The sequence below is a fragment of the Manis pentadactyla genome, chromosome 2, assembly GCF_030020395.1.
Source record: "Manis pentadactyla isolate mManPen7 chromosome 2, mManPen7.hap1, whole genome shotgun sequence".
In the NCBI taxonomy this organism is placed as follows: domain Eukaryota; kingdom Metazoa; phylum Chordata; class Mammalia; order Pholidota; family Manidae; genus Manis; species Manis pentadactyla.
Window position 1 is genome coordinate 110,797,024 of NC_080020.1, and position 16,107 is coordinate 110,813,130.

At 41.5% G+C, this 16,107-nt stretch overlaps 1 protein-coding gene across 2 annotated transcripts in view; it reads left to right on the forward strand.

Annotated features, from left to right (window-relative positions):
• Positions 1 to 13,749: 13,749 nt before the first annotated feature.
• The window catches only part of LIFR (LIF receptor subunit alpha), a 71,690-nt gene continuing 69,332 nt past the window's right edge, over positions 13,750 to 16,107 (forward strand). For both annotated transcript variants that reach the window (XM_036886049.2, XM_036886041.2), the window contains exon 1: positions 13,750 to 14,082. The gene's annotated coding sequence lies outside the window, so the exon portion shown is untranslated. The remainder of the gene's footprint in view (positions 14,083 to 16,107) is intronic.

Consider the following 16,107-nt stretch of genomic DNA (forward strand, 5'->3'; position numbering starts at 1 on the left):
GCCTCATGATAGCAACCCAGGGAGGTGCATTTTATTATTATCATTCCCTTTTTACTGATGGAGAAGTAGACACTGGAAGGCGTACTGATCCACTTGCCCGAGATCATCCAGTTGGTTAATACACAGTCAAGCAGTCTAATTCTAGCCCACAAGCTCTCAGTGACTGCCCTTTATAGCCCCCAGAAAGAGGTCACAAACAAGCCAACACAGCGTCTGGTTGGTTTGATTGCTCTACTTCTCATTTTAAATTAATAAACTAGCATTGTGCATTACACATTAATCCCTTGTGAGTTGATTAGCATGACTGAATTTTCTGGGGCTTCATCCCTTAATAGCGGAATGAGCTTCCAGACATGCAAACCCAGCTGTGGATCAATAGCTGCACCTCAGGTAAGTGATAAGAACAGGAATTGAGGAGGTAGGCAAGGTCCAGTCCTGCAGGCCTTATAGATGATGGAAGTGTTTTGAGGTTTTTTCTTAGTGTAGGGGAAGGCATAGGATTGGTTAGGTGATTGCAATTGTCTGGATGAGAGCCACTGGCAACTTAAACCAGTGTGATGGCAGTTGAAATGGAGGTGAATGAGAGATTCTAGGTGAAAGGCTTGGCAATGGCATATAGTAGGCACATTGTAAATTACAGGTAGCTGTTGTTAACAACAAAGGCAAGTTATAATTTCAATCCAGCAGGCCAAATTTCATGGATTGGAAATTTGGCCAAAGCCCTAAGTATGGCACTGGGAAAGATGCCAAAACTCTTTCAGAACTGCATGGAAAGAGTGCTGCAATGGATTAGAGATGCCTGCCATGAGCCCCAAATAAGCAACTGGTAGCACAGAGGTAAGGGGTACTTGAATAATGATTTTCAAGTAAAGACAAGATTCTTAGACTTGAGTCATTTTTCTCAATATAAAATAGTATTAAAATATGAAATATTATGTGATATATACTAGGTAGGTTTAAGCTACTATAAAATAATTTTTTAATGAGAAAAAAAGCAAAACTTCATGGGTGGTAGATCTAAAACGTACTCAATTGACCTTGACTTTGAACATATTCAGGGACAAATGCACTGCAACAAAGGGTTTTGCAGGCAAGTTAGTCTGACTTAGGTCAAAAACTTCATCCCCTTTGTAGAGACCCATGATGCGATTAGCATGTTTAAAGTTCAAAAAAGGAAGCACGCTTGAAAGACTGAAATCTCTTCAATGCTTTTGCACCCAGAATTTTCCTAATTCTTTTGACTGGATTTTTTTTTTTTCACCTAACGCTCAATAACATCTCATAGAAACACGTTAATATCTACATTAATATTGTGTCATAACAACACAATGTTGTGCTACAAAATTTGTAATGGCATCTTTTCTGGTCCTGGCTTTTGCAGAGTTCAGTCAGTCGCAGAAAGGGAAAGGGAGGAGGAGACTAGAACACAGTATGTGTTTGGTTTTAGAAAACCATTCTTACTTAATGATGATTGATTGTATCTATGGCAGCTTTGCTCTGAATGCAATCACTGACGTTGCGACTGATAATATTTAACCTCCAGCTGACGAAGATAGATTCTTAACCTGAACCCAAGTGCTGAAGTTGCTTGAATTCGAGTTACCCAGAAGATGCACGGTGTCCACTGATGTGGATCAGTCACAGAACACTAGGGCTTATTTGTTTCTGAGTTTCCAATTTTTAGTTTAGTGCTTGATGCATAAAAGGCACTCCACACACTTTTTTTGAGTCCATCAATGAATGCATAAGTGAATGAATGATTATGGTCACTATTTGTCTTCACAAGAAAAGGTCATTATGAGACCAGTAGGTATTGTGTCAAATCTAGGAGAAATTTTAAATAAAATGATAAGTTAAATAAAACAAAAATGTATTTAAATTAAAAAAATTTCTTGTTTGGTTCTGTGGAGATTTAGCAAGTTAGATCTACCTTTGTTTGAATTATGGTGTCTTTAGGCAAAAACTAGATCATGTTATTGAGTAACTTTGTCCTTCAACTTGGATAAATCTGTGTGAATTAGACAAGTCACATACTCTCCTTGTTTTCTTGTCTCCCAGAGTAGGTGATTTCTAAAGCCTCTTTCAGTTCAGAAGTAGCTGTGAATCTCTTCACTATAAATGCAATGCTTTGTACTCATTCTTTGCTTGCAACATTGGAAAACTGCGTAACCTTCATTATAAAACCAGGTCTGAGTCCAGTTTGAAAGGGCCCCAGGAAAGCACAGAATTCCAGAATATTTTGCAAGAATATCCTCACTCATTAAAGGAATGCTCATAAGAGGAAAACAAGAGCTCTATGAACAGATTCCCCTAAAGAAGAGCTGTGCAAAGGCCCCTTCACTGAGTGTGGAAATCTCAGTGAGAACAGCAGCCTCCTCTACAGCCATCTGGTTGAGCTCAGTCAACACCAGGACTGGTGACACAGGCAGGTCACCTAACAATCTCTAAGTACTATTATGGGCCAACACTTACATGTGCTATTACATGGCAGCCACTGTTTTAAATGCTCTACTTGTATGAATTCATTTAATCCTGACAACAATTCTCTGAAGGTGGTGGTGTTATTACCCTCATTTTACAGATGGGCAAATGGAGACATAAAATGTTAAAAGTGCCCATGATAACAGACCTAGTAAGTGTGGGTTCCAAATTTGGACCCAGGTAGTATGGACCTAGGAGGCCTGCTCTCAGGCACTCTGCTGTTCTGCCATCACAGGACATCGTCCAGCCACTGATGAAAGCTGAAAGAGACCAAGTCAGCCAACAGGTATTAGGTGCCCACTATGCTAATGCTATTAAGGGACTGAGGGGGTGAAACAATGAGGACTTCATTGCTGCTCCTACCCAGCTAACAAGTAGACAACTCACTCCAGGCAGAATGAAATGAGGACTAAAATGGAGGTTCTGGAGAAAGAGGAAGGTAGAATTTAGCTGCCCTCCAGGATTTTGATAGATGAAGTGGAGAGCATTTCAGGTTCAAGCAGAAGCATGGACTTCAGGGTATGCCAAATAGGCCTGTCTACAGAGTGTGAGATGGGGAGATGATGTTTGGCTCTTAGGAGCTTCTAAATGCTGGGCTAAGGAGTCTAAATGTAATTCTTTAGGCAATAAGGAGCAATTTGGCTTTTACTGGGAGTATAATTCTGGAGATAGCATAGTAGGCTGTAGTCTAAGCAGGAGAAATGAGAAATTAAATCAGGGCAATGACAAATGTAAAACAGGATGGTATGGTGGGTGTCATGACATGGTTCCTGGGCCCTCTTAAGTAAAGATCTTACTATCCAGGTCACTGGAAATGCTGCCAACAGAGAGCCCTCAGCTGTCAAGCCCCTTTACACAAGGCCATGCCCTCTTCCTGGGATGGTTGGTGTCCAATGACTACTTCGCGTAGTGTGTAAAGGCCCCTCCCTCTCACCACAGCACAAGACAACTCCGAAGGGTGTCCCAGCTTCAGAACTTCCTGCACTAAGTTGAACTTCTTTGTCTGCCCTATCTTGCTTCCTTTCCTTCTGTTCTATGGGCTGTTTTCCTAAGAGCACTCCCTAATTAACTTCTCTACACTGAGAATCTGAACCTGGGAAACTCAACCTGCTTCCAATGTCTATTTGGTGCCTTGTACAAACAAAATTCACAGTTGGGCATCTAAGTAGGAATGCAGCAAGTGAAAGAGAAGAACAACTCAAAAAGATACCCAACCCAAGTAGCCAGAAGTATGAGAGTCTAAGCTAACATGGTCTCTCCCCTGACAACTGTAATAGGCCCCTCAATGGCCTCCGCATTTTTCTTCATGACCCGTACAATTTGCTATTTACATGTAGGCCAGAAGGGTCATGTATAGAAGAAAATCAAAAGTCCTTATCACACTTACAATGCTCCACCTAATCTGGCCTCCGGGTGCCTCTCTGACTCTCCATGCTCCCCAAGTTCCAGCTGCCCTGGCCTCCTTGCAGTTCTGAAAGATGTCAGCCATGCATCTGTTGTTCCCCCAGATATTTCCAAGTCTCTGTCTCTTATTTCCTTTGACTCTGCTCAAAAACTCCTTCTCAGGGAGACCCCCCCCAATTATCCCATGTAGAATAGCAGCCCCTGTCATTTCCCTTAAACCCACTTACTTTTTCCAAAGTATTTATTTCAAGTTGACATTGACATTATATTATCTACCTATTTGTTGATGTGCTTATTGTTTGTTTCTCTTTCTAGAATCAGAGCTTTATAAGGCAAGAGTTTTGTGTTTTTCTCTGTTGTTCTTCTTAGTCAGGAACAGAAATTTGTGCATAAGCTAGTGAAAACTGGGAACTTAGGAGGAGTGTATATTCAGCAGAAAATAAGAGTTTCATTTGAAATATGTTGAATCTAAACAGCCTTTAGAATAGTCATATCAGAAGTTTAGAAGACAGTTACCAATTCAGGTTTCTAGGTAAAGACAGAGAAGAGGAAGTTCCGCAGAGTGTCCAGAACCCTGTGATGTGCATGGGGGAGAATGAGCTAGAACCGCAGTTCCCAAGTTGCTCTGGGAAATAGTAATCTCATGAGAGTCTCTTGGAAAAAAAGAATAGCATAATCGTATTCTTTCAATGGAACAGAGCCCAATTCAAACAGCTTTAATAAAATAAAAAGCAAAGAGAGAGAGAGAGAATGAGGAGGGGAGGCAGGCAGGAAGGGGATTTGTTGGCTCATGTAACTGCAGAGACTTGAGGTTCCAGCTGGACTGGATGCAGGGGCTCAGAACGACACCAGACCTTGGTCTCTCCATCCCTAGGTTCTGCTGCTTTCTTCTGAGGTGCCTGCATTCACAGCCAGTCTCCTTTGAAATGCACCGCATGGCAAGTAAATCACCAGACTTAATTCTAATTCCTTCATATCAGCAAACCCAGCTAAAAACCATGCCTCTTCCACAGTGGTTCCAAAAAAACAAATTCAAGGAGCTGGCCTAAGGAGCTGGTCTGGCTTGAGTCATGTACTTGGAGGGATAAATGGCCTGAGTCACTTCGTCTGGGACATATCTGATAGTGTGCTGGATGTTTCCGCAGCTCACTGTGTACATGTCTTCCCAGCTCCATAGGCAGTGATTTCACCTTGGTGGCTTGAAAGTGGCATGGTGGGAGTCCTCACACTATGGAACTTGGCAAGCACTACAAACAAGGCTATTGTTCTTTGGGGAATTGGTTGTTAGATACCTCCTTGCCCTTCCCTGGTCATATGACTATTTCATAAACCAGGGAATGAGGGATAACCCACCAGAACCAAAGGACTAAGAATAGGGGCAGGGTGGCTCCCCAAAAGGCAATCAGGCTATTGTTAGTAAAACACAGGAGAATGAATATAGGACAGTGTCCTCCACACTTACATCATATTATCACATCACATCACATTATATTATAATTGGAGATCCACAATGAACTAAGGACTCTAAAATGGCCTGTAATCTAAAAAGTTGTTTGGGTTTATTGAACTCACTGTCACCCAAAATTCTTTGATTAGGGATTCCTTTTTTTCATAAACCTCTGGTCAACTTCTCAACATCTTTGGAAACTAGTGAACTGAAGTATAGGGATACAAGATAAGGGAACAAAAATATGAATATGTAGATCCATTGCTGTGTTAGTGGCTGGGGGAAAAAAAGAGATTATTTTGTGTTTCCCTCAACCTTAAATAGCAATTAGAAAATACTTAAAATCAATGAAGTGTTGATTTTTAAACCAACTGATATGATTGCATATTTTATTTTTACTTTTAGCTAACTAAAAAGAGTTTAAAATCAAAGGAACAACAAATTTCCTATATATCCTCTAGGCTGAATATTATATGTTAATTTCTAATACTTTTATGAACAATAATTAACCTGAGGCTTTTGAGAAATAAAATGTTTATGTTTTAAGCACTCAGGTCTAACTTAATCTAGTGCTGTGATTGGAACAAAAGATAAAAAATAGAGCAATAGAAAACTATTTATAGTTAATTAATAGGAAATTAATTTTAAAGCAGAGATTTTTTTTTTGTAACAGGCGAATAAAATACATTCTGACTATGTTTTGAAAGGGTCTTACAAGGTAAACTTTGTGAGATAAGGGCTCTGTTTGTTTTGCTCACTGTTAAATCCTTAGTGTTTGTAGGTACTAAGCGCTCAGGGAATACTGAATGAAAAAATCTAAAAATCACAGAGGTACATTTTTATCCCATCTTATGCTTCCTCATAAACCTACCCATCACACCTTCCTTTGTGTAGGAACTGACCTTCCCTCCACAACCCTGATCATGAATCTACATAACCATCAGAGAGTTTTTATGCTTTTCCATGAACTGTCCCCACTCCCTTTTCCCTGCATTGCAAACTTGGTTAAGATTACATTTCCACCACTTGCAGCAAAGCAATCTTCATTGATCAATCTTCATTGATAGCTGTTATACTGACAACTGTATTTATGGAATTCTTATGCCTCTCTGACCCATAGTTTTTGTTTCAAAGTCTCATAGTCTTTGTTCTTTAACAGAAATTTTTATTTCCTAAAGATGGACAAATGTATTAAACATCCAAGCCTCAGTAACTGAATACATTTTTAGTATAATGCTGAGCAACTTCTAATTAAACTGCTGTGTGTAAAATAAAGATATTGTAAGGCATAAGCAAAAGGAACATTCTCTTTAAACCCAATGGAAGTATCTGGGGATGCTCCTGACTGTCAGGACAGTTCTGACTATAAAGACACTCTCATGTTGAAGGAAGCAGTAATCCCACAGAGGTAAATGGTAGTGTGAAAATCTGATCATGAGGTCTCAAGGCAGAAGAGAAACTTGGGGACAATGGGGTGAGCCAGCTCCTACAAAGACACATTACTGTCTGATAGACAGAACTCAAATCACATGCAGAAGAAACAGCATGTCATCTATCTCAATAGTAATACAACCAGAAGCAGAGCTGTATGAGAGAGAGTTAGATGTAAGCCAAGGAAGAGAGGAGAGGATCAAACTGGGCAAAGGATAGACATACAGAGCATGCCTTTGGGTTGGGAAGGACTTTGCATAGTGCTCAGTTAAAACCCAACTTTGCCAAAGCCTCAGGTACAGTGATGATAAGTTGTAGGTAAGATCCTAGTGAAGCTTTTGAAACTGGAAGTGGCAAAAGGGTTAGTAGCCAGGACTGATAGTGAAATACAGGGGCCAACTGTTAGGAGTGTGGGTTTCAGAGCCAGGCTGTGGTGGTCTGAATTGCACTGTTGTCAGAATCTGTGTGGCCTCCCTTGTAAATGGGAATAACAACCCTCCCTGCAACTCCCATGTTGCAGAGAGGCTAGAATGAGTGCCTAGCACTCTGTAAGTGCCCAGTGTATGATCGTTGCTATTATCTACTGAGTATTCTGAACCCTACTTTTAGCCAGTGTCTTCTAAGTCGTTATAATCACTTTGGAATTAGACTGATATGTTCAAATCTTCATTTTACTTCTTTGAGCTCTGGTTCTATAACATGAAGAAAGTGCCCAGCACTAAGACTATTTGTGTTAATAACCAATATTAATCTCTCAACCTAAGAGTCACATGTACAACTGTTCTTCTTTCCCAGAGTTAAGAAAAAAATCTAGTAAGCTAAGATTAATTGTTGTAGCCCAGGTTAGGCCTACCTAGGGGAGTAGAATGAGTTTCTATGAGCACTCAGATTTGAATTGGATGATACCTTTATTTAGGTAGTGTTAAGGCATCTGTCACCTCTTTGAGCATATAATTCTATGACTAAACAAATAGCCAGAAACCCAAAATTTCTCGGGCATGTCACAAAAAAGAATCACAAAGCTGCAGACATTTCCTTTGAGAGTGGTGTCCTCAGTCACTTTAAGTTCCAGCAGGGGAATCGTCCACAGAAATGTCCCTGTAGACCAGAGCTGCCATAGTGATGGCCACTTCTGTTTTCCGATATGAGACCCAGGCAGTGTACCAGATTAGGTACCAAAGAAAACCCTAGGGACATTGCTGTTACTGAAATTAATTATTTAACTGACTCATTATTTTTCAGCTACCCAATGTTTTAGAGACCTTGAATTAAGTCTGTTGGCAAATGTGTAACTATTGAAAACTCTTGACGTCAGAAACTGGAAACAAAAACTCACTCTCTTTTGGTTTTAGATTTTTTGATCTTGTACAGAGCATTGCAGGCTGTGGGTTAAATGCAGTAGTTAGAATAATATATTTAAGGATTTAAGGACTTTGGGTCTGATTTGAAACCACTTCACTACCTCTGGTTTGACCTCAGCTCAATTCCTTAATCTTTTGGCTTCTTTCTCCATCTGTGCAAGATGCCTCTAGCAACACACTGAGTGCAGTAGCTGTAGGAATAAATTAAATAATGGGCTTAATATCACCACCGAGAATGGAGTAAATTGCTCTTTTGTGGGATCCATTAGCTCAACTGAGAATATTAGCACAGGATTCTGGGTCTATGATGGACTATAAGGAATAAGGCAGCATCAATTTTAATGTGTTGCTTTGCCCCCAAATGACTTGAGACAGCTGATAAAGAACACAGGGAAGATAGAAGAAAGTGGGGACAGAGGAGAGGGCTTGGTCAGAAGGAAGTCAGAAGGAAGAGAGGAAAGGTGAAGGGATGGAGGACCATAAGATAAGACATGAGGTCAGAGTGGAGACCTGCAGAAAAGAGACAGTGTGAGAGGCAGAAGAAAAAGGAGGTTACCGAGAGGAAGGACAAGGATTCGAAATGGAGACTCCAACCAGACGGCAGTTTGTTGGGGCCAAATGGGAGGTATGGAGAAGGGGGAGGAGCAGGGGGGCAGACTGGGTTTACTCAGGAAGAGAGGGTTTGCTTGTGGTGTTCCCTACTCTTCTCCCTGGCTCCCTCCACATTCCTAATATACCCCCCACCCCCAACCCTAGGCTTCTGGTGGGGTCTGGGAGTTAGCTTTAACAGCTAGATCATTTAATATCTCAGAAGTATAGGAAATTTAACAAGATTTTTAAAGGTGAAAGTCTGAAGACCTAGAGCATTAACTAAATGTTAGTCTATCCGGGAAAGGGACCCTTATGCAATGCTCCTCAAATCAAACAATGTAGGACAAGAGATGATGGGCAAACAATAAAAAGGAATACGCAAGAACCCAGATGATTCCATGGGTGTCTTAATATTACCTATTTACTCCTCATTGTCCTCTAAACTTTACCCACTTAAGGATATCAGGACTTCATAACCACCTCACAAACATACCTAGCCTTAGAGCAGGCTCATATATCTTCTGTGATAGATTTAGGAGTGGTAGTAGAAATCATAATACTGATACTATATGAAGCTAATATTTATTGCTTACTTTGTGTCAGCCACTTACACCAAACATGCTTTCAGAATGGATTTGAGGTGGTTTACAATAAAAGACAAATTGTAAGACAGGAGGAAAAACTATACATATATATGTACCTTAGCTAAGGAAAACACTAACGAATTAAACACAGCAATAAGTGGTTTCATAGAAATTAATTCTTTTGTTTCCACCACTCTAGGAGGTAGGTATTTTTAATAACCCCTTTTTATAGAGAAAGAAACTGGGAAATCAAGATTTGCTATTGGTCCTTGGCTTGCTTTCAAATGCCACTATAAAAAAAAAACACAAACCTCTGCAGGAGTCTAGTTACTTACTTTTCACAACAGTAATTTCACCAGAAACAGTATATTCACCAGAAACAGTATATTAGCTCTGCCACCAAAAGATGGCCAAAACCATGTTGGGTGATGTCCCTCTTGATGTAGACTTGAATATCTCTCATAGAAGGATCCTATAGTCAATTCCTCTCAGAGCTTCGGCCAAGACTGTCTCCTGAATAAACTATAATTCCTTCCACTTGACAATGAGAGTTATGAACATCTTCAGTTCCCCTATTTCACTTGGCAATAAGGAAGCTTGGAGCGAAGTTTTGTGCTCAAATGCTATTGGTTGACTCAGCCAGAGTTGTGTTTTTATCTTTCCTTTTTTTTTTTTTAATATTCATCTTCCCTTGTAAACTACCTTAGGGCTCTCTGGAAGGCACAGGGTAAATTAAAAAAAAACAAAAACAAAAACAAAATGCAATCCTGTTGGAGAATAATGTAGGAGTAAATAATAAAAACATAATAATTTAACAAAATAGTTTATATAACACCCTGAAATCTTTTATCTGAAAGAATTATTCTGAACAGAATCCTGGGCAGATACTGTCTTTCACGGTACTTATTGCATTTTTCATGCCCTTCAAATAATATTCCAGGCCAGTCAGGATAAAGAATAAAACATCTAGAGAAAACTAGCTGATTACTCTCATATGTCTTCTTGTTACAGAGACCTAATTAAAGTTTAAAGTCTTGTCCAAAACTGTGCTCTAAAATAAACCAATTTAAATATGCATTTATCAGTCAGATTTAAAATGAAGAACAGTTTCACTCATTTCCACTATTCACTGGTTTAGTAACTGTGCCCAATTTGTAGATTTTTATTCTGTTCCAAAAACCTTCCAGGAACAAAGCCATATCTTATTTCAGTGATTGATAAACACTATACATGTTAGATCACACATCCTGAGAAGCCAGTTTAAGGGCCAAGACATAATTTAATAACTAAATCTTATCATCTCAAGGTTGCTGCTTTTGTGGGTGATTGATCCTTTCAAACAACAAAGCCTTTCATTTCCAGAACTTTCTTTAAAGGTTGATTATGATTTTTGATTCACTTAGAGATTATTTTATATTTCACCATTTCAAATGAAATCTTATTTACAAAAAAAGAAATGAGCAAAACAGAAAAGTAGAGAGAATAGCCTATAGCTGGAAATAACAGCACAAATCCTGGGCACAAAACGTTTACTAGGAAGCCAAACTCTCCTTTCTAAGAGGTAAAGTTCAACATTTTGCTTCTTCATTCCCATTTAATTTTAGCTTGTTATATAACCTACCCTTTTACTTCTAATTATGTGATATTTTCTATTTCATTCTTTGAACATTTAATGAAAATTGCTATGTGTTATGATCTTAAAATTATTTGATATAAGCAACAAATAAAATACTTCTGATTGCAGCATCTCATGAAATTGCAAAAAAAGCAAATTATAAAATAGTATTTACTACATAGACTGACATATGACAAGGGAAATAAAAATGGTATCAATCCATAGCAGTTGAAATTGAGCTGAAATTCCTTTAAGAATCCACAGTGGTTAATCTACCTTCTATATAACGTTTATATAAAGTTTACTCCTGTTAGCATCAGTAACAGTAGCATATCGAGTGCTACAAACTGAGTTATGCCCTGGTCATAATCAGAACATTACTATGATATTTTTAAAGCCCTTGCTTTGTTATGGAAATATAAAATCCATTATTTCTCTTGAAAAGTGGGTATATCACTACTCTTCAAATGAGACTTTGGTAGGGTGAGGGCACTATGGTGCTTCTTAGAAGCTGTGGCAAGTTCCTAAGTTTCCTGTCCTATGAAATGGGTCTAAATAGGTGGCAGGTTCTCTGTGAAGCTAATTAAGTGTAAGCTTCAAGGCTTTTTTTCTAGGCCCCCATCCAGGGCCCTGGCAGGAGCCCTAGCAATGCATTCATGTGGTCATGTGTTTTTGTACAATTGGTAGAAGTAAAATATTTTAACCACAATAAGCTGAGACTGAGGTCTCTTTCCATTTGGATTTTCCTTATGTCACTTGCTCTCGTGTTGGGTGGTGCTGGAGCGGCATGGGCTTGCTGCACTTGTTCTTCCTTAAGAGGAACACACAAATTGCATAAATCTCAGGACTCATTAAAATGCATCAGCCCCGAGGTGTGATAACAGTACCTATTTTACAGTTGTTTTGTGAGGATTAAATGAGGCAGTGGACAGTTCTGGATACATGGTGTGTATCCAGTGGATTCTAGGCTAGGCATTACTATTTCCTGAATGTTTCTGTCTCTTCTCTCCCCTGCCCCTGCTCTCTCTATATATGTAAATATATATATGTATGTATGTATATATGTGTGTATAGACATGTATATGGAAAACAAAGTCACAGAAGTTAGTATTTTATGTAATATGCTGAAAATGCATTATTTTTTTTAATGAAAAGGAATTTTTCAACCCTAGGCAACAGGGCTACATTATGATTTTCTTGGGTCAGAGGCACTTTTGCCTTTGTTAAATTCCTTTCTCCATTAAAAAAAAATGAAAAATTATATATATTTTTAAGTTTGCATTACTGTAAAGACATCTATGTTAATACATATTTAAACACATCCTTAGATCTAAATGTTAAATTGTGTCCTTCTGATGTGAAAATAAATTATACTATTTTCATGGGGTTCCTAAAAACTATTACGAGTGTAGGTACTGTACCTAATGGGAAAGGCACAATGGATTCTCCAACATGAATAATGATAAATTGCCCAAATCATCATGGACTTAGGAATGGGGGTGAACAAATAGCAGTGTTGTGCATCATAAACAGGGCTTCGCATACCTGCAGTAGAAGCATGTTTTCCAAAGACTTAGGGATAAGAGGAAGCATTTCATGTTGGTGTTCAAAATATTCGCATGGATGGAATTGGCCTATAGGACACTAGTATGAACCTGTTTTACTGCGAAAGAGATACTTTCATCTAAGGAAGCCTACTTTTCATTCAAAACGTACTCACCGGTGTTTTGTTGGCTTATTTTAGTTATATTATCAACAGAGAAATTTTATTTAAGAAAATAAGCTTCATTTTGCCAATTTAAAACTTGCTTTGGAATTTCACCCAAAGGTCTCTAAAAAATACGTTGGCCTTCGTGCTTGTACATCAAATAAATTACAAATGAAACAAACAAACCAGCTTCCTACTAAAGGTGTGTCTGCAGAGCCCTGTGACTGCGTGCCAGGGGCTCTATTTGGAACATTTCTGAACTTTGCAAAATTAATTGTGCCATAGAGAACATCATCAGGCGCGTCCGGCATAGAGCGTAAACATCTTCAAAACCAGGATTCTGCGCCATCAAACGTTCTCCAGCTAATTTCATTTAGTGCATAACTCTGGAAGAAAATCCAGGCCAAGTGAAACTGCGGAAATGGGAACAATGCAGGGAGGAAAAATCTAACCCCATTAAGGGATCCGTTTCTTCTCTGCACAAATAAGCCCACCACGCCTTGGAGGCAAGACTAGATGGCTCCAGGATATTCTCAGAACGCCCCAGCGGGCCCTCTCCCACTGAGGGACCCCTGCACCCGGGGAGGAGGAAGGTGGCCTGAGCGGCAGGGTCCCAGCCCTGGGAGCATTTTAGGTAACTCATAAAAATCTATGAAATAGCCCCTCCATCGCCAAACAAGGCGCATAAGCTGGTTTTCGAGTGTATTTACACAGGGGGCTAAAACACTGCCCCACGTTTTCCTCTCCTATATGCAATGCTGGCAATGCGCACTGACAGCGTTCTGGGAACCACTCTCCTTCCCGCAGGGCCGCAGCGTGCTTGGCCGGCCTTGCAGGAGGATTTGCACCGGCTGGGCCGCTGGGCTCCCTCCAGCTCTTCCGGGACCTCGGATTGGCCTCCCGACCGGGCTCTCGGTAGAAGCACCACCCTCCGCGTGGGGACCCCTATGAGCGGCGGCGCTCTGCTGACGCCCAGGGGCTGCCCCGCGGGTGGACGCCAGACGCGCGCGGCCGTGCTTGGGGGCGGTGGCAGCGGGGGCGCGCGGGCGGCTTCCGGAGGGGGCGCGCGGGCGGCGGGGCGGGGCCGGGGGCGGAGCCGGGGCAGCAGCGCCCCCAGCTGAGCGGCGTGCAGGCACCGCCCCCGCGCGCCGCAGTCCCGACGGGAGCGTCTCGACTGTGGCCGTGGCCGTTACCGTTGCCTCCGGGCGTCTCGGGCGGCTGCGGAGGCGCCTCGGGCTCTCAGAGGGCAGCGGGTCGCCCCTCGCCCGTGGCCGCCTGGAGCAGCCCAGCGCTGGGACAGCGGAGGCGGGACGGCGGTGGCGGAGGCGGCGGGCTGAGCCCGGCCCCCCTCCTCCTTGCCTCCAGCCCCCGGGCGACTGCGGACTCCGGGCAGCCCCGGGCGCGGTCGTGACGGCCGAGCAGCAAGCGGGGATGGCGAGATAGCGGCGCGGGAGCGGCCGGTGAGCGCGGGGGGCGGGTGGGCGCGGCGCGTGGAGCCGCGCAGCCAGGGACCTGGTCCCGTGGGCGCGTCGCCGCGGGCGCCGGGCGGCCCGGGCGCGGTGGGGGGGGCAGCGCTGCGGCTGCGGCTCCGGCCCCGGGGTCGCCGAGCGTCCGAGCCGAGTGACGGCGAGGGGGAGGGGAGAGCGCCCCGCGTCGCGCCGTTCTCCTCGCCCTTGGGCCACCCGCGCGACCCGAAGGGCGCCGGCTACACCGCCGCGAACTTCTGCCCCATAGGGCAGTAAGTTCTGAGGCCAGAGGCTACCTGGGGGATGGGAGGAAGCTTTAATTTTTTGTTCTTCTTTGGAGATGGAATCAACCTAGTGATTTCGTGTCCCAGTGCCTCAACTCTCCATTAAACTAGTTCTTCGTCCCTTCTGTGTTTAGTGTATTTGACTTACCTGTATCATTATGTGCTTATGTCAAAGGGGGCTAAACTGATTAAGTCCAAAGTTAAAGTGAGTGTTGGCGATCAAAGTTAGGGTTCATGAACGATGCCCCGTCCAAAAGGACAAAGCTGGGATCATGAGTTCTGACCAGGACAGAGAACTGCACATCAAGTGTTCGAATTTACCCCTGGCTTTAATAATGTGATTCTGGTCCTCACCTTCAGCTTCCAGAAATATATGAGGTCTTTTATTTGCAGTCGGGTATCTTTGTGTTCCTTTTTGTATGGGTGTGCTTCTGAAGTCAAAATATTGACCTAACATGCGTATTGTTACCGAGTGGTGTTTGTATGGAAATGAATATTTTGCAATTCTTTTTATGTGTTCTTTTAAGAATTTTTCAGCAGGAAGGTTTCTGTTTAAAGTTTGCCTCCCAATTTGTTCTTTTTCAGTTTCAGATTTATCTTTAATTTTAAAAAATTGCTTGGAGTAAAATTAATGTGACTTAGTAGTGTCATTTAGTCAGGCGTCCAAAAATGATTCCTGAATTAAATTTAAAGCAGATTATCCTCCCTCACAAATGAAAAATTAAAGCGTTTACTTCAAATGATGTTGGCCCCTCCCCTTAAATGATGATTTTACCACAAATCTGAAATCACATGTCACTAATATCAAAGGGTTCTTTGTGTAAACCTAGCAGAGGAAAGGAAATCTAGGTATAGTGTGTGTTTTTTAAAACACAAGGCTGTCCTCTTACTTGTTTCCTACCTTGACTTTCAGTTTTACAGCCAGGTTGATTTTTGGGCCTTCATTAGGTGGTTACAAGCTCTATTTAAATGTGAGGTATGCTTTCAAGGTGAACCTAGCAGCTATTTCCCTTCCAATAATTGAATTGCGGCTCATTTGCTTTGTAATAAGTGAGATTACAAACGTGCTTCTCTAATTAGTGGAGGCTTGGATTTTCTTCTGGGAAATGAGGATCGGAAACTGTGCTGTGTAAGGGAACACGCTTTCGTGATTTTGAAAGCTTTTGCTTCTTGATAATCATCCTTGAAGAATTTGTTGGTAATAGTGTAAATTATTCTAATACTAAAATGTATCATTAATCTGTGGAACAGGCAATCTGTGCACAATGGATGATTCAGGAGATGCAGAAAGCTAGAGTGGAAAGTTATACCTCCTTTCTTCACTGCCCTACAGCCCTGTTCTCCCCAGGAACTAGGATTACTAGCTACTTGTGTATATCTTTCCGGATATAGCCTATGCTAGTATAAACATTTTGCATGTGGTTTTTTTTTTTTTTTTTTTTTGTCTTTCCACAAACAGGACACATTTGTATTCACTGACCAGCTCCCTGCCCTCTGGGTTGAGTGCTAAATCTTGGCAGTGTCTACATCAGTACCTAAGAGAGCTGTCTCATTCTCTAAGAGTTGCTGAGTATTCCACTAAGGGTGAAACATAATATATTTAACCTCTTTATTGAGGTATGTGTAAGTTGTTTACAATAATTTGCTCTAAAATTATTGTAAAACATTAGTTTTTGAGGTTTTTAAGTGGATTTCAATTATTCCCAAAGGCCCAGAGGCAGTAGTAACTTATTTT